General features: G+C 44.4%; 1 protein-coding gene across 2 annotated transcripts in view; it reads right to left on the bottom strand.

Moving 5' to 3' along the window:
- The window catches only part of LOC114062792 (transmembrane protein 132B-like), a 108,452-nt gene that overhangs the window by 82,125 nt on the left and 7,665 nt on the right, over positions 1-18,662 (bottom strand). Inside the window, exon 1 of one of the 2 annotated variants that reach the window (XM_027894642.1) lies at positions 6,013-6,102. The exons of the other annotated variant lie outside the window; for it this stretch is intronic. The gene's annotated coding sequence lies outside the window, so the exon portion shown is untranslated. Of the gene's footprint in view, positions 1-6,012; positions 6,103-18,662 lie in introns of those variants that run through there. 2 annotated transcript variants of the gene reach the window in all.

The raw sequence follows: 18,662 nt of genomic DNA, 5'->3' as shown, positions 1-18,662 counted from the left end.
GGGACTAAACTCAGAACAGCAACAGAGCAGGAGTCAGTGAGATGGATGGTTGTTAATGCCCAAAGAGGTCAGAAAACAGAAGCTAAATCATCTCTTGAAAAAAAGAAAAGCAGGATATATTGGCCCAAGTGCTTCATCAGTCATTCCGAATGCCTCGTGCACCAACTCATGATCTTGCTTTTCTTCCTATCAATGTTGAAGATAATTTTGAACATGAGTCATCTGGTTCTCCTCTCCTCCCTTCCTGCTCTACCCCAAAAAATTTGAACTACAGATGAGGAAGGCACTTGTCTCATGTCCCACCTGCAAGAACCTGCGCAGTTTTTCTGCTTACCAACCCCTCCACCAGGACATGTGGCTCCATGGCTCCTCTGCAGCCCTCCAAACACCACACACCACAGAGCAGATTATTTTCTGCAAGGCTGTGACAGAGGGGTCTGTGAAATCCTCCTTGTATGTAAATATCAGTTAAAAAAAAAGAGAACCATGTGCTGACTTCTCCTTCTGGCATTCATTTCAGACACTGCTGGATCACGCCAAAGTGCAAATGAATGGCAGACACCATCGTGTGCAGTCACTGCACTGAAAAACCTGCATCAGTCCAGGGCAGTTTCGTTCTATCACAGAGTGTTTCCTCCTCAGTTAAGGCACCATAGTTATTTCGCACAAGGTGACATTTAAAAACCAAAGACGTGCCAAAAACCCCCACAACTTCATGGTTACATAAGTCAGCAATCAAAAAAATCCAAGAACTGTGGTTCCCTGTACAACCACTCTGGGGATGGGAGAACCATGATGGGTCAACTCCATGGCTGGGGCAAGGCAAAAGCCTAAAACTTCAGCCACCAACCCAGACACACGATTTGGGGTGTCTCAAGCTCCACTGTTTACTTCCACTGCACAACAGCATGAGCTCAAATCACAGCTGTTCTACATTTCACTTCCAAGGGTGCCTCTGTCTCTCCTGTAAATCAGGAATGCCGAGGTGGGACCCCAGAGAACACGGAAAGGCAAGCAGAGATCACCGAGGCAGCGTGGGCTGCACCTATTTCCCTTGGCACCACAGACGAAATCCGCGGTGAAGGATTCGTAATCCATAATTCAGTGGCAGTCTCTACGCCCATGGATTGTTCCAGCCCAAACAATTAATGACCGTCAGAGATAAAAGCTGCTGACAGCCGGCTCCTGAGGCGGAGCGTGGGGGGGAGCAGTGCTAATTATAAGCAATGCTGATGTCTGGGCTTATCTGAAGCACAGGGGACTCTGCTCCTCCATTAGTGCTGCCTGAGATACGCTGTCCATCACCAGGTCACACAGGCACAGCCACACGGCCGCAACACCCCTGTGAAGGTGGGTCTGTGTAACCTACACCCCATCAACACCACCTCAAACCCATTTGCTGCTGCCCTGGTCCCAGTGCTGGTAGTGGTGTCCCCAGTGGGCAGAGAGCTCTGGGGAGGGTCTCAACCCCACAGGCACTGCAGGCACCTGGCCAGGTCCAGCACAGCCCCTTGGCAGCTCAGGGCTGCTCTGAGCATGGCAATACTTCATGCTCACGTACACCCACGGTGCTTTTGGAGGAGAGTGATCTTCCTCACCTATCCCAAGCAGAATTTATTTACCCTTTTTTTTTATTTTTATTTTGCTTTTAATCTGATAAGTTGAAATTTCAGTACACTTGTCTGCAAAAACACTGCATTACAGAGACATATAACAAATACCGACTGTTTATAGACTCGGTTATTTATTCCCAGCGTATCTTCCTGCCTTTTACTGGCCACGTCTTTTATCAGCAATAACCAAGTACCTTTCAAGTTGACAACCTGTTTGGTTTACGGCTGGAAAATGCATCCAAGTGTCTTTCAAGCTTGCTCTGGCTGCAGAGAATTCAAATTGCTCAATGAATGTCATTTTACGAAGTTTAGTTTAGATATTATTCACATTTTGCTTTGTTTTTTTTTTTTTAATCATTATTGTCTTAGGATGGGCTTCTTAAGGCCAAGCAGACTTTTTACAGTCAAGAGTGTCAGTGCCAGAACCAATTCTCCTGGTCCACCTATTGCCCAAAATTATAGTGTCTGAAAAGAAGAATAATCATAACCAAGGTCCAAGCAATTTCAAGATGCTGAGCCTTTTCTAGTTAGCATTAAAGGGAGCTGGGCTTCAAGGATTTAGGAAGAAAATCAGCTAATGAAGAGCGACAAAAGAAAAGAAAGTAGTTGGAGGCTGACTTTGAAGCAGCTTGCAGGGGCACCCAGACTGCTGGGACCTGCAAGACACACACAGGATTTCAAGGCAAGAGGAGAAAGCCCACACTCAGACATGGACTCCAGCCCTGCCATGTCCATTAAAACAGAGAAGATGATTTCACTTACACATATGGAGAAAACAGCAAAGCAGTGAAATGAAGCCGAGAGGCTCCTCAGGATGTGTGGTCACCTCCCATACCTGCTCCCCTCCCACTCTCAGGTACCAGCTGGCAGGAGTCTGACCTCCTCCTCCTCCTTCCCTGCCAGTCCTCCACCTCCTCACCAAGGGCTTACTTCACATCATTCTTCCCATCACTTATTTCCTTTTCAAAGTGCTGATTCTCAAGCAATAATCATGCTTCTGTGTTTTAATGTTTTGATTGTACTTAGCTCCCTGCTCTCCCCCAAGCCCCCCTCCAGGTTCACAGCAGTGACACCTTCCCTTCAGATTCCCTCTCCAAGAGCCATCATTTCTCTCCCTAATTGAATTGTTGTCATGGAAATCATTTCTCCTCTCCATCTTACTGAAAGGCTTTTAAAAAAAACAGCCCCCTGCTCTACCACCTCTCCAGCAAACAGCCACACCACGGCTCCTCCCTGAGCACTTCACAGCCCCGACTGCCACGTGAAGGCCCTCCAGTGCCCTCCTCCCACTGCCCCACGTGGGCTGACTCGACCAAAATATCTGGACACCAACACTAGGAATCATTTTTGGACACCACATAGGTGACTGCCAGGTTTGCCACTCCACTTTCTTTCTCAGAGGTGCAACACCCTCAGCAGCTCAGGAGCCATCAGCTATCAAAGGCAGGGTGCAGCCACAGCCACCTGTTCTCTGTCTATATGCATATACAGAGAGAGAGAGAGATGTAAAGTGTTAGGGTATTTTGTATGAAGATATTTTTGCTTACATAACAGTCAGCAATTCCGCCGTCAAGAAATTCTGGTTGTTTTTCCAGGCTGGAAAGTTATTTACTGAAAATCACCTTTGATGAACTTCCAAGACAAAGGCTGCTGGCTCCAGAAGCAGAGCAGGGCTGAGCTGGCTCCAAGGAGAGAAGAAGAAACAACTGTGCTCAAAATACAACCCATTAAACTGCTACGCTGGGTGCCTGTGCCCGGGTGCTGGGGGCAGCAGGGCCACCAAACCCAGGCCCCCCTTCTTCAACTTCATTTGACAAAGACAAAAACAGAGGTCAATGTGAAGCCAAGGACAGCTTTCAGCTCTTCCTAATAGACAGGGACTGCAGAGAACCAGGATTAAAATACCCTAAATCCCAGCTAGGAAGACACAAACAAGCGTTCAGCCATGACTAATACCCCAAATATTCTCAAGATGGAAAACAAGAAATCTCTTCCATGATCATTCACTGACATAGTCCCATAAAGCTACTAATTAGAATGGTGTTTACAGTCTATATATCATTTCATTTGATGTTTTTACTCTGATTAGTTATTCTATCACCTGCAGAGAGCTAGTTAGCTGAATGCAAAGATGTCATTGGACTTAATCAAGTAAAGTAGCATTTCAGAGAGGGAATTCAGCTAGCTCCATCCTGCTCCGTGCCGTTACCCTGCTAATAACTTCTAAAATTAAAGTTGAATGAAAGCTAAGAAGAGTCAAGTTAGGTCAGTGCTCAGAAGAGAGACATGTGCAAGAAAATGGGTGAGCTGCAGAAAACCTGTGTATTGCTGATCTTTTCTTCTGCATAAACAACCCAGCTGAACACCACAGCTTCTGGAGGAATTATAAAGCAAGGTTTAGTAGTCCTGTGTTCCCAGACTACACAGTGCATCTCCTAGGAGAAGCCACACTCCTCCCAGCATCTTCTCACACCAAGCCTTCTAGCCTACCTGAATCGCTTTCAGATTTCTAACGTGATGGGAAGGTGTTCCCTCTCTCCCAGACAGGTCATCAGTGGTCACACTGGGCCCCACATCCTGCCAAACCCTCCTCAGGGCTGCTGGAGCACTAGCATCACGTCATGTGTCTCCCCCTGCACACAGTCCTGCAGAGTGCTTTTTCATCATTCCATGTCATGCTGATTTTTGTGCTGCTGATACCCTACTGTAACCCCTGATTCTTTGCCTCCAGTGCTGCCTACCCTGCTATTTGCCTTTCTGCTGCAGTTCTTGCCCCAAGCTATCACTTGACCCTTTCATCCCTTTTTCCAGATCACCATTTCAATCTGTCCAGATTATTTTAAGCAAGCGCTCTGGTTTCTCTTCCCCAGGCATGTGCAGTCCCTCCCGACTTTGCATCACCTGTCAGCTTAACAAACGTATTCTCCATTCCATTACTCAGATTGATAATGAAAATACTGAACTCAGATGGACAGGAGCCAGCCCTGCAGAGCCTCGCAGATTTTTCTGGGAATTCAAGATAAATAGGCTGATCCATAAAGCCCTGAGTCCTCCTTTCCCTCTGTTTTACGCACTGGCACCGCTTTTACTATTCTGTTCCTACCAGGAAACTCCCACCTCACTCACACACCTGATGCTTGCACTGTGGTGCTGCAGACAGATCTCTGAGGCACCCGAAGCTCCCGAGATCCTGCTGCCAACACCTCAAACTGCAGTTGACAGGGAGGTGTCCCCTCCATCAGAGGCACACCTGGGGTCACTCACAGAGTCCCGAGAGAGCCCAGCCCGCCAGCACCTCTGGCATTTCCCTGCCCAGCACTCAGGACCAGCACCCTGCTTGGTGGAGGACAAAAATATGCTTTGGCTTCAGAACAAAAATTGTTGCTTTTTCCCCCCCATTTAGCTTCCTAATCACAGCCAGCCAAGCTTGAAAATGCTATCGTGCATTATGCAATAATCCACCGAGAGCAGGGGGATTTTGCACAAACTGTGTGCTGTAATGAAAAGCATTTCCCCCACCCCTGCCAAGGGGCAAAAAAAAAAAAAAAACCCAACCCACACAAAACAAACAAAACCTCTGTCCTCTAAAAGAATTTTACCAGCTATTTGTTCCATTTCAGTCATACATCTACTGACAGTACTTCTGTCTAAATCAGAGCAGAAAACAGCTCAATTTGCAAAAAGCTGGGCTGTGTTCACCTCTACAAAAGCCACTGATTTGCCCCAAATTCCACTAAAAAAAACACTAGTAAAGGCTGCTTCTCCAACTGAGAGGATGGGGTTCCTTTTTGGAAGGGAAAAAAAGCCATTATTTAGTCATTAGAATGGAGAAATATCTCTCTCTACAAGACACAGAGCACTGAAATATTCTAAAATTAATAAACTGGTCTACTTGGTGCATTTTAAAATTAGATTTCATTTTTCAGAGAACCTGTATGCAAGGTTGCAGCCTAATGCAAATTGAAACAGTAATAAACACTTCAAAAACCTGTTTATAATAGAAATGCTAACAAATCCTTAACTATAATGATAATGGCTTGCTAGGTAGCTCTATAATGTAAAATTAATCCTTAACATGTCTTAATTTTTTTTCCGCTGGGTCATTTAATAATGTGATAACTCATTTCTTTCCTCTGCCTTCATCTCTCACATTGCCATGGAGACAATTGTGAATCAGATATAAATAAAAATACTCTAACACTGTGGCACCACATGTTCTTTTGATCCATTGCCAATATGATTTTAAAATTACAGGAATACAGAGAAGCTCAATAATTAACAATTCATTTGCTAAGAAATCGCCTCTTTTTAGCTGGTTTCCTGGTGATTTGCTAACTCAGGAATGCTCAAAAACATGAGCAAAAAATTAAAAGTTCAGTATTCCCTTTCAAATACCCACCTTGCACTTCAATCAGCAACTCAGAGGCAAACAATTATTGCAGGCCAGAGCCCAAGAGCCAGCACTGCATTTCCTTTTGTAATCTCATCAGTCTCAGTGTGATTTCTAACGGGAATAAATTTTAAGGTAGTTTTTAATTGTTTGAGCTCAGAATTCACTTACAAGGGAAAACAGAAGTATGCAGTGAACAGGTTTATTGCTGACCTCTATTATCTGAAGTGTCAAAACGAGGGCATGGATCCCTGCCTCTGTATTAGTTTGTTAAGTACATACAGCAGTAGAAAGATTAAGATTAATTATGCATTAATGATCTTGACACCCCTTAATTGCTACCCACTGATAGAGGCCATAATCCCTCATATTATCCACGTTCTCAGGAACTCTGATGCAAAACTCTCCTCCGCTACAATGCTGATGTTAATTTGCACAGGGGCAGGTCTGGTCCAGCACCTTTTCAGACCAGAGGATGCTAAACTGAATCCTTGCTGAGGAGCACATGATCTCAAGCACCTCCAGGGCTCTCAACACCTGGTCACTGTCACTGTACACGACCTGCAACAACTCACAGCTCCACGCTCTCAACGTGAGGACAGTCCTGGCGCTTCACAATTAAGGACTTGAGCTTATAAAGAACTCCACTGTGCGCTTAAACCTTTCAAGTTTGTGAAGAACTCACAGTCTCAGGTTTTATAAAGGCTCTTATGCAACTCCCAAACTTTTATTTGTAGTTACATAAACCCCTCAGTTAAGCAGCGTAACTGTACTATTTACGTGGTATTCTGTCCAGCCTCACCAGGCATTCCCAGCCCAGCATCCCAAGAGGAGATATGTTTCTCTGCACAGCATTTTCCATCCTCTGCTGCCTTAGAAGTGGAAGGGCCAGCATGGGCTGACCAAGTTATTAATCACTGCCATGTCTCTTCCATTAAAACATATAAACTACAACCCTACAAATGCCTCTGTGCATCACAGGGAAACCTCATAAATACAAGGTCTTGCAGAAAAGCCCCTGGCTCCAGTAACTGTTTTGTCCAAAAGGATTCAAAGTGATTTAAGAGCTCAACTCTGACTCTCAAGAGCAAAATAGGCACCTAAAGAGTTTAAATAATAGTGAGGATACAATGGCTCAGAGCTTGCCTTCCTCTGTAACAGCTAATTATAATTAGTGATATGGCAGGTACAGCTTGATACCGGCCCCACCATTTTGGTGACTTACAAGGACCTGCTTCTAGAGCAGGATAGAGGAAGAAAAGAAAGGAAAAAGTAAAAATAAATAAGGAAAGAGAGGGAAAAAAGGTCACTCTTTCCCATGACAGCTGCTTAGAGCTGGTCCACGGGGACATAACACATGTCGACCAGCCCCACCAGCTGTCTGCAGATGGAGAGCTCCAACAGCAGCTGCTCCAGCTTCAGCTCTGCCCTCTCCTCCTCTGCAGTAACTCACAGGTGGACACATCCATGCCCAGCGCTTTCAGAAATGGGACATCAGTGCACCTGAGGCATTCGCTCTTTCTCTGTCAGCACGTACAGGGCAATGGCATTCAAACCCTGCTTCAAATCCAGACCCTACACAAATACAACAGATAATAACTGGATAAAACCTAGTGGGGAACCTGCGGCTGGCAACCAGCATGGAAATGGAAACACAGAGCAACGATTTTGTACAAGGGGAGTTCATTTTTTTTGTGCCTCCCTGCCACTCGATCTTGGAATTTTATCAAGCAAAGTAAGCTGGTATTTAAGTGAGGGACACAAATAACCCTGAAATGCAGGAAAACTGCACAGTGTTCCGTTCTGCAAAGTGGATAACACCAGCCCCAGCACCACAGGGTGCATGAGCAGGGACACACAGACCTCCTGCACATGGACACACCGCTTTCAGATTCCCAGGAAATGCCAAACAGCCATGGGAGGTGCAGGAGAACAAAACTCAGCAGAGAAGGTAAAAAGCAGGGACAGAGAGGGTTATTCTTCACTTTTTGCTCAATCTGACCTAAATTACGTGCTCACTCTAAGCAGTAGGAGGCAGATTTGGGAGAAGTAAGTTCCTACAGGGCTTTAGCCTTCTGCATAGCTCTGCTGCAGAAAAGCTGGATGACTTCCATATCTCTTAATGGGCAGCTTTTGCCTACTGCCTATGTCCAATTTCTCCCTTTGATCTGGCTCAGTAGCCTATAAATAAAGTCAAAATATAAACATCGATATCCATATCACAGAGCCGAGGCAGGAGGGAATTTTTAGTGGAGGGAGAGGGCTTAATGCACAAAATAACTTTGACATTTTGTTGTACTCACCGAAAAACTCCTCAACACCTACAGCCTGGCTAAGACATTTGAAAATACAGATGAGTTTCCAATCGATACACAGCCTATCCCTGGGAGGAAAGTAAGGCATAACAATGCCTTGTTATATATCCACTATCCCAGTGGGACAAATCAATGATTCATGATTTTTCTAAATGCCAGGCTGTACCATACCCTTCCTCATCCTCCTCACTGGTGCATATTTCCATAACAAAATGAACTGGTTTGGTGCCCTGACCTCAGCTGTGGTGTTTGCTACAAAATTTCGCAGTTAACCCCAGCTTCAGCACCTCAGGATGCTCCCACTGATGGGCAAGGCTGGTATTTCTTGGTCTGAAATCCCACCAGCTCCAACTGCTGAGCTTCGAAAAGAGAAAACCTAATGGAAAAATGTACCAAGACCACTGAGGAGACATGAGAAGGAAGAAGACTCAGTCCTCAGAGATGGAGGTGCTGGAGTGAAAGCTGACTAAGTCAGTAGGTAAGACAGATGTGCATTGAAGTCTTCCAACATCCAAACCACTTCTTCTCCTTGTTCTCCATTATTCCTTGTTCCTACAGTTTGCTTTGAAAAAGGTTGCACAGAATCAGATTCCAATTGGGGAGCTCCCGTGCATGGATGGCAAGAGGGAAGGAAGGGAGAGACTATGGGATATTCCTCCCCCCAGAGCCATTGTCTCACAGCAGGGAAACTCAGGGACAACTCAGGGATGGAACTAACACAGATCCAAGGCGAACAGAGCACAGGGCTTACCTTGGCAGGAGAGTTTCAGCTGTGGAGCTGGGTTAACATGCTCCAACAGAACAACTTGGAGGGAAGGTTGGTGGCATTCCCTGGCCCTGCTGCCCACCCCAGCTATTGCCAGCACTGCCTGTGTGGTGCCTGCCTGGCATGGGAAGGCAGAAGCCTTGTGGTGACCCAGCCAGCTGGGCTGCCCTGGGCCAGGCAGGGGGAGAGAAGGCAGCCGGAGCTGTCAGCTGCAGGAGTCCCCTCCGTCTGGCCTGGAGGCAGCCAGGCAGGACTTAGGATGGCAGCCTAATTTTGCAAACATTATCTCTGCTTTGTGACTGCAGAATTGAGACACACACAGATGAAGCGCCCGCTGAAATTCAAAGCCCAGCCACTGTGCAGAGCTTAACACACATCTCTTGATCACAGCCTAATAACTTAAAACACAAGACTATCCCCTGCTCTCCTCCCCACAAACATCTCAGTAACCATTAAACATTCAAAGGGGAGCAGCAAAGCCTACACACCAATTAAACCGTGTTTCACTTAAACAACATCTTTGTGATGGATGTGCTGCTTCTGTAGGGCTCTGCTTCTCCTCAGCTGCTGCAGCAAGGAGTTTATAATACAAAAGTTCCCACCCTTGTTAAGATTTCGTTGCCTATGTTCACTCACAGAGGCTCCCCATATTTATTAGCAGTTTGGTAACAAAGCGAAGCACTTGTGAAACTGGCCTCAAGCTCTGCTCGCTGAACTGTGAATTAACTGTAAATATAATTAGAGCTCTACCTCACACTTGGGACTGGGAGGAACAGGAGGTCTGCCCCAGAGCTGTAACTACAGCAGTACGCAAGTCCAGGGCTGACAAAAATAGCAACCCCAGCTAAAAGAGCAGAATTAATTACGTGAACTGTTAAAACAAGCTACACAGAGTGGTTTTTCCTCTACTTCAAAATTAAGGGGAAATTCCTTCCTGCACTGTTTGAGGAACGAGCAACAGTTGGAGCAGCCACAGTCCCCTCCCGCTGCACTACTGATTTCCAGGAGTTCTGATTCCATGAAGCACTGCTCAGTCACAGAGAATGATTAAACCAAAATTTTCTAAGACAGACAAACACTCAAACTGATTTTCAAAGGTACCCTTCTGCACCCTTTTAGAAAAATCCGGCCCTCTGGTAAGATGTTGAGCACAGCCATTGTGAGCATCCCTAGGCAGCTCCTCCCCAAGGAGGAGAATGGCGCTCTCATAAGGCGAGCAATAAGAGATGAGCAGGGCTGTAATGGAAGGGAAAAGAGAGCTGTGACAGCTTAAAACTCAAGATATTTTCAGGAAATGATGTAGTGTTCACCCTGTTGGACTGGAGGAGCCTCGGCAGGCAGAAGGGAAGGTAATAATGGGTCAGCAAGGACCAGAGGGAGCAGAACCGGCTCGGTTTGAGTGCAATATAGATCAGATGGAGTGATCCCAAAAGGGGATCTGTCAGAAAAACTGCAGCAACAGTTACAAGTTACAGTTTGGAAGACTTAGTCTGACAGTCAGGAAGGTATTCCCCCAGAGAGAGCACAGGAACAGGCACCAGGGAGAGGATGAACCCCCAGTCCAGGGGAAGGGGCTTTGTGGCTCATCTCAGCAAAACCACTGCTCATGTAGGCAACTGTCCTCCAAGCAGGAGGCTGGAAACCTCCAGAAGATCCTTCCAACCAATATTTCCACAGTGTCACCTATGTGAGACCAAATGAGGTGCATTTGGTAGGGTACTGCACCCATCCACACATTCCTGCCCTAAATCCGTGACCGTAGAGGAAGGCAACGCACCATAAATCAAACAAAAAGCCTCGTAACATAATGTCTCCTTGTGTTGCCTTCTTCCATAAACAAGCAAGATTTATGTATTCCTGGGACTGTTAACAAGAGCCATTTGTCTTTATTTCTGCACATAACTAATGAAGACACCAGCAGCATTGATGAGTCTCGTGGGATTAATTAATGAAGCCATTTTCAAAGGGGTGTCTGTGGGCTTGGTTTCTCTCCTGCTAAAGGAAACGTAAAGCCCTTTTCAAAGCATAGGATGAAATTTCATTTGAGAGACCAATGGCCCATGTGAGTGCAATCATTACCAGGCCTAGCAAAAAATTACCAGTGTCCAAAAGGTTGACAACTTTCTCAAGTTTTCTTTAACTACTGCTGTAATTAATAACTGTGTTACAGTTATTAAAGCAAGGCCATAAAAGGAAAAAAAAGAGAAGCCAGAGGGTCCATATGGCTCCACATGCTGATGGCCAGGACCGAGGTGGTTCTTTTAGCTACCCATTTCAAACCAGCCTGGAGGAACATGAAATTCAGGACTCTTCTCTTTCCCAGGAGAATCACACAAATCAAAAATCAAAAGGTCAGCAGGGCTCAGCATCCTATAGTCTCATGTTTTCTATAGGTTCATCCTCCTATTGAGTGACCACGTTGGGAGGGGTGGAAGGACAGGACTGACCGGAAATACTGGAGACAGTTTAAACTTTGTAAATATGAGCTTTCACCAAGACGACACAAGCAGAAATGAGTCATTAACTTAATTCATTTTATGAAAAAGTTGAATAAAGGTTAATAGAAAATTAGTCATCTTTCCTTAGTTTTTTTTCCTATCCATCCTATATAATTTAATTAAAAACGTGCTGTTGAGTTCCAGAGGATGATTAAAAATAACCTCTTAAAATAACCCCTTTTCTATTAAACTCCTTAGGTTTGTACAGGAATTCCTATAGAACCTTATTAAATTTCTGTTTACCTCTGCTACATTTAATTTCTATTCTACACATCTCTTCCTTAAGTCCAAAGGGATTTCATGAGGGTGGTGGCTTATTAAATAAATATTCTTTCCCATGGTTGGCAGTCCAAACTTAAGATCAGTGCAGGAGAATACCCACAGTGTAAAAAACTCTTTAAAAAGCAACGTGATCAGCTTTGCTTTTCTTAAGGGAACACAGGATGACAATTGAAAAGAACTTTTCTAGTTATCGCTGCTGTAACTTAGCAGAACAAGACAGGAATAAGGTTGGAATGGCTGTTGTTGGTTAGTTTTTTTACCTCTTGGTATTTTAAATTTCACAGTGGTGCCTGCAAGAACACAACCCATAGCAACTCAGTCTCTCTGCAGGCTTGCTGAAAGCCAGGAATGTTTTTTCCCAGTTTTCTTATGTTGCTGTGTACAGAGCTCCGTAGCATTTATTAAAACAAGGCCAGATTGCTTTACAACAGGTAGGATATATTCAACAAAACCAAAAAAAGTCCAGAGCTTGCAGGCATATGAAACCCATTCAAAACAGCAGAACACCCCTATTATCCTTACTCAAGCAGGTGCCTCTTGCTGTCAGCCCCCTTGAAAATTTGATCCAGCTAAATTCATTCAGCTGTTTCTGCATTTGGTTCATCCACATTGAATTTGTGACTAAATCTACACAAGTCAGAAGCCCAGAAAGGCCTGTCCAGGTTGCACAGACTTCAATTTTTAAGCAGCAAAACAACCAGCAAATCTCACACCCAGAACCCACCTTGCTGCACGTCTGATGATGCAACACTGAGGAAGCAGCTTTGGGGTGGTCCAGTATTATAAGCTTGGCTTCACCAAACCGGGTTTGCTGAAGGTCTGCAATGGGACTTAGGTGCTTAAATATCTTACTGGACTTTATTTTTTTTTTTTTCTGTGCTGATGAAAATCATGGGAATACACGAGAACTTCCCAGGGAAGATAGGAGGTGAATAGTCACCTGCGGTCACGTGCGATGGGAAGCAGACCTGGCACATGGCACATGTCCTCACCACCAAGGCTTCAAAAAAAAAAAAAAAAAACAACCTCCAGGAGCAGTGCCAATGTCTTTCCTGGCCCACAGCCGCCTGCCTCCACAGCACAAGATTGATGCACAGGCAGAATATGCCATTTCGAAACTAACTGCACAAGAAAATCTTCTTTAATATCATGCAGCCAATCCTAAGGGGAACAATTATAGAAGATAAAAAGAACAGACAGGAGAAAAAAAAATTCACGTAGTTTTTACATTTCATTAGGAAAGCCTGTGGATTTGGCAGTCACCTTGAGCAGCATTAAGGAGGGAAAGGAGGAGCCAGTAAACATTCAGGAGCTGTAACACTGCAGCTCTGCCCTCAGGTAACTCTGCTGCCATTAAAGGCCAAATCTAATAAGAGCTCATTCTGTCTTGCAAGCCAGAAAAGCCTTCAATAATCAATTAAACTGAGATAAGGCTGCAGCTGATTCCATGTAGACGGGCCACTCAAGCCTGGGCCCCTCATCAGTTTTCCGAGATCAGTATGGATCAATGCATCATGGTCAGGCACGTATCAATCATCCCTAAAGGTTGGGATTGAACACCAGCTCTCTGAGCACAGAACAGGAGCCCTCCCTTATTTTTCTTTGCAAAGCTGAGACAAAGCTGTTTGGTTCCCCAAGAATGGTGTGGAAGGAGGACTGAAGAGGAACCTTTCTGTTTAGAAGGAACACCACGTTGCATGAAGGGGGGCTGTGTTCTTTAAGACCCAGAATGACAATCCCAGCTATGATCCCTGTGCAGAGGACCTTACAGCAGCTGTCTAACTGCCATGGACTCAGTTCCCTCATGGCTTTATTGCCACTGAACCTTGCCTGGTTTTCCACCCCAACACCAGATTCTCTTTTCTGAACAGAACGGAATAATTCCTAATTTGAATTCCACTGCACAACAGAAACAGCCTGTAAAATCTTAAAAGTAAGCCAGTTCCCCCTAGCAGAATAGAAGATATATTAGGCTTCAGGACTGTATAGAGAAGACCATAAAATTAAAATAACAGACATCATAAGAGTTTGATAGCATCATCCAATCTCAAAGATCTCAAAATACATTACTAACTGCAACAGCCATTGCTCTGTTAGACAACTGCACATCTCCAAAGTGAATCATATCTTCGAGAGGAGTTTAAAAGTCTTTTTGTAAATGGAAGGTACTTTGTTGATCCACGAAACGCTACCAGCTCTGGGAGGGAGCACAGCAGCACTACACAAAGGTCATAACATTCACCATAGGTGTGCCTGTTACTCCAGCTCAGTTTAGACAGCAAGAGTAAATTAGCATTTACTCTCTCACCAGCAGAGAAAGATCATCCTATAAATGTACTTTCATCAGCTTTATGTAATTCAGAATCTTCACTTTCTTTGCTCTCCCCAGTACTTGATGCCTAAAGAGCAGATTCTGTGGTTAAAAATTGGTATTGCTATAGAGTAATGTAATAATAATATCCTTTTTCAAGCCAACTCCCACAGGCTCCTCACTGGATGGTTTAATCGAAAATGATAGTTAACAGTTGCCTCAGTGTTTTCATTAGTGGCTACTTTTTCCTTTTTTTTTTTTAAGTTTTAGTTTATACAGAGATAAAGCAAGCACAATCTGTTCTAAAAAGTTTCTGAAGTTCCCACTTCAGTGTTGTTGATTCAAAGCAGTCCAATAGACTTCTTTTTTTAAAGTCTTATTTCTTTTTTTATTATGTGCCTTTTAAGAATAAGCTTGATTTATCCTTTATCCTCTTTCTGCAGACACGGGAGAGTCAGATCTATACTCAATATCCAACTTTCACAAAGAGAAACTCATTCTAACATTTTTTTTTTTTTTTTTAATGCAAAACCTAGAATTCAATTTTTAGGTCTCTCAAATACCTCCCGATGCTGATAAACAGGAACATAATCCAAGCAAAATAAGTGTCTCAAATCCTCACAGCTAAATTCCAATTTCTGTGCAAATTTCAAACGTTGCCCTCCGGTTCCAAAAGTTACACATTGCACAAGCAGATAGTAAAGCCAGTGACCCGCTTTGTTCTGCCAAGTATATAACATGTCACAAAATATTGCAGAGGAAAGCTCAAAATTAGCCATTCCAGCACCTTCATAATCAGTGGAAAAGAACACTGGACTCCCCCGAGCCACCAAGCAGGTCTCCATACTCTGACATTTTCATTATGAGAGCTTGTTTTCCAAGTCATTAATTTGTCAGCATTTCCACAGTATTTCATAACTCCAGAAGAGCAGCAAAATAAAGCATCTTGAAATTAAATGCCCAAAGACTTCCCATCCACTGCAACTCACAGGAAACCGCTGGTTTTCGCTTAAATATCCACCCCAGCACGGCCGTGCCCTCCAGCTCAGAAAAAAAGCCGGAAGATGGGAACATATTGCTTTTCCCTCTCAGCTCTAGGAGCAGACTTCAATAGGGGAAAATATCAGGCTTAAAAGCTCTGGTTAAAGTCAGGCATTGAGCATTTGAGCATTCATGAAGTCGTTGCAAGGATCCTCTGGCAGCAAAGCAAAGAAAAGCAGCATCCTGCAGGATGGAGCTTGACTCCCGAAGAGTTAGACAAGCTTCTGAAGATCTAGTCCTTATGCACTCATTCCAAGAGATGCCAGCAGCTAAACTTTGCCATATCTGAGTGCAGAGAAAGAAGACATCCCTGGGCAGAGCCTGTCAGATTATCTATTTTCTCTGCTGCCCATAAAACTTTGCACCGCAAACCCCAATATTTTATACAAATTTTTTTTAAAGGAAGCTAACTCTGAAGGCTCCCAAAAGAGCCACTAATCCCTAAGCAATCCCAGAAGGCAATCTACTCAATGCTCATTTGTACTGGAGAGACAATTCTGCATTTTTCCTTGACTCAAACTCACGCTCGCTGCCATGGGAATAAGTTGGGCAACATGATAAACATACAGGTGGCAGAACAGAGACACATCAAACCAGAGGAATCCAAGTCAGGGCGGAGGCACAATGTGTAAAACCCTGTCTGTGGGAAAAGCATCAACTTCATTCATTAACACTGTCCATGGATTTTTGCTTTTGTTATGCCCTTTGCCACTCACGTTCTATAAGTACTAAGCAAACCCCCACCCCATCCCTCCATCCAGGGCCTGGCACTACACACTGATCCAAGGAGGAAACAGTCACTTTTTGCTGAAACAAAGTATTGAAACCATCAGAGTTGGCAATTGAGAGCATCTTTCAAAAGACTGACCAAAAGCAGGACAAAACTTGAGATTTCCGAGTCGTCCATTTCATACACATCCTGCAAAGTAAAGACTTGAGCACATACCACCTTAGAGATACTTTTTTCTTGATACAGAGGATAAAGGAAGAAAAAAAACCACAATTGCCACACGTCACAACAGCTGCTAGTTGTCAGCTGCAGTAAAAAGGAAAATGCCATTTCTGCTTCTAAAACCAGGACCACGAGTGTTGCACCCTAAAGCAGGACAAAGCCCTCAAAGGTAATCCCTGGGGGTGTCACAGAAACACCACCCTCGTGACGGCATAAGGAAAGTCAGCAAATTATTTCTGAGGGCTTTATGGCCTCAAGAATACCAGAAGGAAAAAGAAAAAAAAAAAAAAAAAGAAATACACCTCATTTCACCTGCATGTACTCTACGTGCTCCTATATACCATACATTTGTCATATTACTGTGTGCATGTTATTATCTAGGGATACATCAGAAACTGCTACCAAGGTAACAAGGATAGTAATAAACAGCAACCAGGGGGAAAAACACCACCAAGAAGACAATGCATTACCTCAGGTTATGTTTTCGCTCCCCCTCTTACAGCCTCTTTGGTTATTAACATATCAAATATTGGATTTGTATAATTTGACATCTTTTGCATTTTTTGAGAATTATGATCAGAGTTTTTAATAGCTCTGCTGAAGGAAAAAAATCTCATTAAGGACTGAAGACAAAGTGCTCTGAGATTTCTCACACAAGGGACTCTCCAGAGGAGACATATTTGTGTGAGTCAACAGCATATGTCACTCTCAGAAAATAACGCATTTGAATGAGACCTTCTCTCTGCTAGTTTTACTTAATGAACAAACAGAACAAATCTTCAGCACTTCTCTTCGAAAGCGTGCATGGCAAGGCATAAGTTAAACTGGTTTTCAGACTTCACCATGGCAGGCAAAGAATTTTCTGATTCTGGTACAGATCTTGGGAGAATTGGCAGCATAGGGCAAAAAAGAGCATTTATTTCCTTTTTTTATGATAAGATGACAATTCAGGAGCCTAGCAAATCCTTAAAAAGAAGTCTCTAGTGGATGGATGCAAACAGAAATGAGCCCAGGCACCTCTGCTGCTGTTTTGCCAATTACATTTATATACCTGGCCCAGATCAGCAAAGGGAAAATTGAGCTCTTTCAGGGGCCCAGGTGGACTCTCAGTCTCAGGTCTTGACAGTTTTCATTTCTTAACTGTTTTTCAAATGAAAGTGGATGTTTAGAGAAGAATTTCCATTTTCATTCAGTGCATGAGAATGGCCTTTCTGGATATAGCTGTTTCACAAAAGAAGGCACTGCTTGATCATACTTCCAGCTCAACCAAAAAAAAAAACCTGAGGACTCTAAAGACTTGCCAGGGGAGCACTTGGGAAAGACTGCTGCTTCCCCAGCCTTTCTTATCTGCGTGCATTGAGTCAGGTCTCCCAGCTTTCATGGTAGCCCTTGTATTATGATGATGATGATGATGATGAGTACTACTACTATTATTACTATTCCCAAAACAACACCAGAAGTGATACAATAGGTGGGAGGTGAGGTGGGCTCTACTCTGCTGAACACTAACATAATTACACATGTTCCAGTTGCACCACAGTGCCTTTCTGTCTGAAAGTGAGTCAAGGGTCCAAAGGAGCTCAAATGGAATTTAAATTCCCAGGGAAGGGTTTACAGACAAAAAAAAAGGAAAAAACATAAAAGTCTCAAAATGGGTGCATTTGATCTAAATGTCTTGGAGAGACAGATATTGAAACCCCACAGAACTATATTTAGACTCACTTTTCAAAGGATAAATGGACTTCAAACCTCTTCATTAGCTCCATTCTTCAGCAGTGGTTTATTCTGCTAAAAGCAAACCCGCTGTACTTCGGAGATGAGTGTGGTGACCCCTCTTCCCACAGTGGTTACAGGGCACTGGGAGATTGAGGGTCCCTTCCCACCTCAGGCACGTCCCCATGGAGACATGGCTGGGAAAGGGGATGCTTACTGATTCAAGGGCTGTCAACACATTTGGGGTGGAAAACCCCACCCAGAACAACCCATGGCTGTGCCCACACCTGCCCCTCTCCACCCAGCAGGACCAGGGGTCCCGCTCCCCTGTGTACAGGACAAATTACCTCTGCAGCAATCAAACAGAGAACCAAACCACTCTTTTTAGGATGACTAATTGTTAGACAAGACACATCCCACATGTGGCCCGCTCCTCCTCAGCACCACCAGCCCAAACTCAACATGCAGGGGGGAGCAAAAGGCGTTGCTCTCTTTTGGTTACCTGTGAAAAGCCACACAGCAGTGACCCAGGGACGAATCCTCCTGCAGAGTCAAGCCAAGCTGCCTCTGGAGTCCTGTCCCCGCAGCAAAACTGCTGAACATCCACCTGGAGCCTGCTGGCCCCTGGGGACACGGTGTACAGGATCACTGCTGACACAGCAGCTCCAGCCCTGTCCCGAATGCAGGTCAGCTCCTCTCTGCCAGCCTCGCTGCTGGCGCAACACAAACACGGATGCTGCAGCCACGGGGTTGGATCTGGACCACGAAGAGCCCTGAATGA

This window comes from Empidonax traillii, unplaced genomic scaffold, assembly GCF_003031625.1.
Source record: "Empidonax traillii isolate 1590-97213 ecotype Southwest subspecies unplaced genomic scaffold, ASM303162v1 scaffold435:size587000, whole genome shotgun sequence".
NCBI classification, from domain to species: domain Eukaryota; kingdom Metazoa; phylum Chordata; class Aves; order Passeriformes; family Tyrannidae; genus Empidonax; species Empidonax traillii.
The sequence above is the reverse complement of the archived record's forward strand: the minus strand, read 5'-3'. Positions and strand labels throughout refer to the sequence as shown.